Source organism: Rutidosis leptorrhynchoides, chromosome 8 (genome assembly GCF_046630445.1).
Source record: "Rutidosis leptorrhynchoides isolate AG116_Rl617_1_P2 chromosome 8, CSIRO_AGI_Rlap_v1, whole genome shotgun sequence".
NCBI lineage: Eukaryota > Viridiplantae > Streptophyta > Magnoliopsida > Asterales > Asteraceae > Rutidosis > Rutidosis leptorrhynchoides.
This window is the reverse complement of record NC_092340.1, coordinates 274,317,561-274,323,714: the sequence shown is the minus strand read 5'-3', so window position 1 is coordinate 274,323,714 and position 6,154 is coordinate 274,317,561.

The window sequence follows — 6,154 nt, the reverse complement described above, 5'->3', positions numbered from 1 at the left end:
TTTATAGGCCCACGTTGCACTGTAGAGTTCCGCGAGTGCTGAGGTTTCCTTCACAAAAGTACCGCGAGAGTGGAGGTCTGAAAACAGCTGACATATTAGATCCAAAACGTGGGCTGCATAAAATTATATTATATAATAATATATATAATTAATTATATATATTATTTTATTCTTATGCATAGTTGACTTGAAATTTTTGGTCCGTCGCGTCGAGCGTTGAGAGTTGACTTTGGTCCCGGTTCCGGATTTTCGAACGTCCTTGCGTACAATTTAATATCTTGTATTTTGCGTTTCGCATCTTGTACTCTTGTAATTTCGAGACGTTTCTCATCAATAATTGGAACCACTTTGATTGTATTTTGTACTTTTGAGCTTTTTGGTCGTTTGCATCTTTAATTCGTCGAATCTGTCTTTTGTCTTCACCTTTTATTATTTAAACGAATATCACTTGTAAATAGAACAATTGCAACTAAAAGCTTGTCTTTCTTTAGGGATAATGCTATGAAATATATGTTAGTTTTTAGCATTATCAAATATTTCCACACTTGAGCGTTGCTTATCCTCAAGCAATATAGTCTTGAAATAAAAATACTAGAATCACTTCTTTATTCTTCACACTTTGTACATCAGTGATTTCTATACGGCGGTATAAACAATGTTAGTAACGATGTGGTTTACAGTCCCACATGACTATAAAAATTTAGATCCATTAAGGAAATTGGATCTTTATGAAAACATTTGATCTTTTGAAAATTAAATCTAGCTTTTACCCTAGATAAGTTTTCCGGAATAACCCTTCACCGGTGTTTGCAAATTATTTTTGTGGGTTTGGTGGGTTTCATATTTGAAAATTTTAGCTCAAAACTTGTGGTTTTGTGTCACTCACTTACTAACCTTGTATTAGGAAAGCAACACGTCCAGTATACTTGCTCCGTATATTACCTTTCGGTAAACTACCGTCCAGTTATAAAGGAAAGCGTTGAACAAGCAACTGTTAAGGCAATGTCCCCTGACATGCTTTTAATTATGGTCTATAACGTGTCGGATGCAATTACTATCCTTTGTAGGAGCAATAGTAAAGCTCACCCTTATAATTTTTCTTCGATCTGGCACAAGGTCCTGTCTTTCACCATGCTATGCAACCACCGTTCTTACGGTTGACACCCGATTTGGTTCAGGTGACCTAATGAATTCTAGGTGAATTCCTAGGATTTTACGTTCAATGGTAATGAACGCATTGAAAATGGGTTTTCAGAAAACAAATCGGTTTGTAATTTTGATCAAAATATTTTCTCGTTGAAGCTCGAGTTTAGATATCATTGAATTTCATGAGTTTGTAATTCTCAATCTTTAAGATCAATCTCTAGGATTGAGTAATATCAGTCTTAAAAGCTGATTTTTAATCTTTAAGGAGATTATCCTTTCTGGGGATCTGATTCATTAGTCTTATCAAGCTAATTTGCACGACGTCCTCCCCATTTTACGAGATAGATCCTCTCATGGTTAGGATAAGTCTGACCACTTGGCGACCCTATTTGATGATGACGTCCGTGGATTTCCTGCTGATTTTAGTGATGACTTTTCTAGATTTTTTGTCAACCTACAGCTGGTCTGGACGACAACTTCATGACCTAAATCAAGAAGCGCGTGTCTTTTTCGGAAGACTTTACTTCCTTTTAATGATGGAATTGATTCATCGTGTAGATCCATCTTTCTTACAGTAAATCGGGTAAAACTTTTTAGTTTAGTCCAAAGCAAAAGCATCTTCAGTTATTTGTAAAAAAATATGTGATATATGTTTTAAATAACTTGGTAAATTTTTCCCACACTTGACTTTTATTTTCTTTTATTTGCCTTTTTATTGTCCTCTATTCCATTTTAAATGAATTCTAACATTTTGGTTTGTTTCTCAATTTATGTCCTTTCTGAGGTAACAATAATTTTGGTGTTAACACCTAGTTTTATCGTTCATAAATATGTATAAACATGATTTTGAGTTCATTTAATTGAAAATTTTGAAAATTTTTACTAGAATTGGGTAGTCAGTATATAAGACTAGGGCTGTTCTTTATTATCAGAGAGCACTAGATTCTAATACAACAACTGCGTTACTAGTATTTTTAATGGTAACCAAGTGTTTAAGTTAAAAATTTTAAAAATCCGAAAGAATTTAACCCCTTCCCACACTTAAGATCTTGCAATGCCCTCATTTGCAAGAAATCAGTAACAATTTAAATTATTGAGGGTGATTAGCGTAGAAAAATGATTAAATGTTACCAAAGTTTCCAAACATATTGGCATTTGTTTGCTGAATGATAAATGGTGCACATCATTTGTTCATTCCGTCTTGTTGTTCATCACATTTGTTCATCACATTTTTTTTTATAAAAACTTTATACTTAATAAAACATATAATTAAATTAAATTTTAAAAATTTGTTTCTTTTTAGGCTGAGGACGTTTCGGAACGATGTCCTAGTCCGTCCCTCTACAAAATTTTAAAATTTGTCAATTTTTAAAGCTCAGTTTTAAAAGTAAAGATTTTTGGGTTTTTTAAATGTTTTTGGCATACTTTAATTCAATAAGGCTAAAAATAATGATAATAAAAGTTCTCGCCCCTCCCTTGGGTAAAGCAATTTCGGTTCAATGACCTAGTCTTCAACTTACGACGAATTTTAAAAATCATATTTTTAACTTATCGAAATAAAGTAAATTTTTGGTTTTAAATTCACACCAAACTTAATTTAAAAAGCATAAAATTAAAAATTCATATTAATAAAATTGAAAATTCACACCAAACTTTTATTATATTTTTGTTTTTATACAACAAACTTATATTAAAAATATTAATTTTTCAAATATTTACAATTTTAAATATATTAATTTTAAAAAGTTTACAATATTATTTTAATATTAATTTTAAAAACAAAGTAAAAATAAAATTAAAAATCTTTTTGGTCTTTTTTCCCACTTTAATCAATCAAATATTATCAAAAATATACGCCCCTCTTTTCGGTAAAGTAATTTCGGTTCAACGATCTAATTTAACTCATGACGAATTTTTGAAATATTTTGGGTTGATTGATTAAAGATATTTATACCTTAAGAATAAACGGTAAATTTCGCAGTGATGTAATAAATTTTTGTATGATATCAATAATTTCGGTCGTAAAACCTAATTTTATTGAGTACCAATTTAATACTTTATAGCGAACAATTTAGCGTTTATTATCAAAAGGTTAAAAGCAATAAAAATAAAAATAAAAACTGTACATACTTACCTGTGAAATAGAATTCTTAGTGACCTGCTTTAGCCCACTCATAAGATAGTCGGACTAATTGGTTTTCCATAGCTACATAGGCGTAACCTCGAGCATTCAACGTTTTTTCTTCGAAACATATGAACGGTCCATCTCTGCATAAAGTAACGAATTCGGTATTGGAATATGTCTGATTCGTCGAACATTTTCCTTCGTGTGAACATTTTCCGCATTTGTGACATCTTTCAAGGTGTCGTGCTCTTCTTTTCGCTGTGGATTTTGATTTTCCTTTACCAAACTGTAACTTATTATTTTCGTTCCTGGATTCTTTTCTTACTCCGTCCAATTTACCTCTAATTAATGATACTATTTCACTTGAAAGGGTGTCATTATTACGTTTAGTGATCAAAGCGTGTAGCATTAGACCATGGTTTAATTCACAGGAAGTCTTCATCTCGTAAAACCTAAAAAAAATAAAAATTCAGAATGGGGGGAGAAGACTAGTTCTTTAGGGTCTGCTAGGGAAAGACCATTCGGGTTCCATTTTCGAGAACTATACGAAAACAGAAAATCTAACTCTAACAGAAATACATATTACCCTAAAAAGATTCGATTCTCCCCACACTTAGTTGAAATTGTGGTTAACGTTATTTTCAATTGGATCATCAACAACTTGTATATCTCTGACATTTACTTCAACCCATTTGTTGATTTCCTCCGTAACTTTCACAAATTCAACTAACATCGCCTTTTCTTTTGGCGATAAATTGGATATTAATCGGTTACATAACTTAAAGTTTCCCTTAATCTTAGCATCGTGAATCCGTTTATAAAGTTTCTTCGTTGAACTGTTAAAAACGGGTTCATCTAATTTCTTATCATCAACGAGGTTCTTTGTGATCGGATCATCATTAAGTGTTTCTTCATCTTCCCCACACTTATGCGTTTTTATTGGTCTAACAGTTTTGGTTGGTGGAGATCTAAACTTTCGGTTCACAAAGGTGATCGATTTATCATCATCCCTAAGTGTCAATCTACCTTCTCTTATATCAATGAATGCCTCGGTGGTTGCTAAAAATGGGCGACCTAAAATTAGAGGAATATCAAGGTTTTCCTCCATATTAATCACTATGAAGTTTGCAACAAAGGTCAAACTTTCCACGTTAACAAGTAAATTATTTGCTATTCCAACCGGGTGTTTAATGGTTAGGTCAAATGATTGAACACCTATTTTGGTTGGTTTTAATTTACCCATACCTAATCTTTTGTATAAGGAAAGAGGCATAATATTTGCACTTGCTCCTAAATCTGTGAGTCCATTATATACAGCACCATCATTAAGCAAGCAAGAAATGATAAATTCACCCGGGTCTCCTGCTTTAGTAAGTCAATTTGGTTTGTAAACCTTTTTCGGGTGTTATTTTCTTGGTTCTTTCACTTCTATTTGAACTTCTTGTTCACATTTTTCTTCATTTCTTGGAATGGGAGATTTGTATAAGAATTCTTCTTCATCACTCCAATTTGAATCCTCCCTATTTTCCAATTTTGATTTTTCATATGTTGTTGATAACATATTTATGTTTTCATTTTTAGGGTTTTCTTGGGTGGTGAAATTATGATTGACTTTATTGTCAACTTTCATCGGACCATGTATGTAATGTTTAACTCTGTGACCATTAACTTTAAATTCAATCCCATTTGAATTTATTAACTCTACTGTTCCATATGGGAAAACTCTTTTGACTATGAATGGTCCAGACCATCTTGATTTCAATTTTCTAGGAAATAGCTTGAATCGTGAATTGAAAAGAAGAACTCTGTCTCCTTCTTTAAATTCTTTTGAACTTCTGATTCTTTTATCATGCCATTTCTTCGTTCTTTCCTTATAGATTAAGGAATTTTCATATGCTTCATGTCTTAATTCTTCTAATTCATTTAATTGACTTAACCGTAGACGTCCAGCTTCATGTAAATCAAGATTACATGTCTTCAAAGCCCAAAATGCTTTGTGTTCAATTTCTACTGGAAGATGACATGCTTTTCCGTAAACGAGTCTAAAAGGTATGGTTCCAATTAGAGTTTTGTAGGCTGTTCTAAAAGCCCAGAGTGCATCCTCCAATTTCATGGACTATTCCTTCGGATTTGATCCTACGGTTTTTTCTAGAATACGTTTTAAAGCTCGGTTGGTATTTTCAACTTGTCCACTTATTTGTGGATGATAAGCGGTTGAGATTTTATGAGTTACTCCATATCTTTGGAGAACTTTCTCAAGTTGATTATTATAGAAATGAGTTCCCCGATCACTTATTAAATCTTTCGGTGTTCCAAACCTTGCAAATAGACATTTTAAAAAGTTGACTACAACTCGTGCATCGTTAGTTGGGAGAGCTTGTGCTTCCGCCCATTTAGATACATAATCAATGGCTACGAGAATGTATAGATTATTATGAGATTTTGGAAATGGACCCATAAAGTCAATACCCCAAATGTCAAATACTTCACATACTTGAATGACATTTTGTGGCATTTCATCACGTTGACTTATTTTTCCGGCCCTTTGACATGCATCACAGGATTTGCAAAGAAGGTGTGCGTCTTTGAAAATTGTAGGCCAATAGAATCCAGCATCATAAACTTTTCTTGCTGTTAGTTGAGGCCCATAATGCCCTCCTGTTGGTCCTGTGTGACAATGGTTTAAGATTTGACTGGCTTCATTTCTGAATACACATCGGCGTATTATTCCATCGGGACAACTTTTAAACAAATGTGGATCTTCCCAGAAATAGTGTTTTATATCACTAAAGAATTTCTTTCATTTTTGGTACGATAATCCTTTTTCAAGGAATCCACATACTAAGTAGTTTGCATAGTCTGCAAACCATGGAATTTCACTAT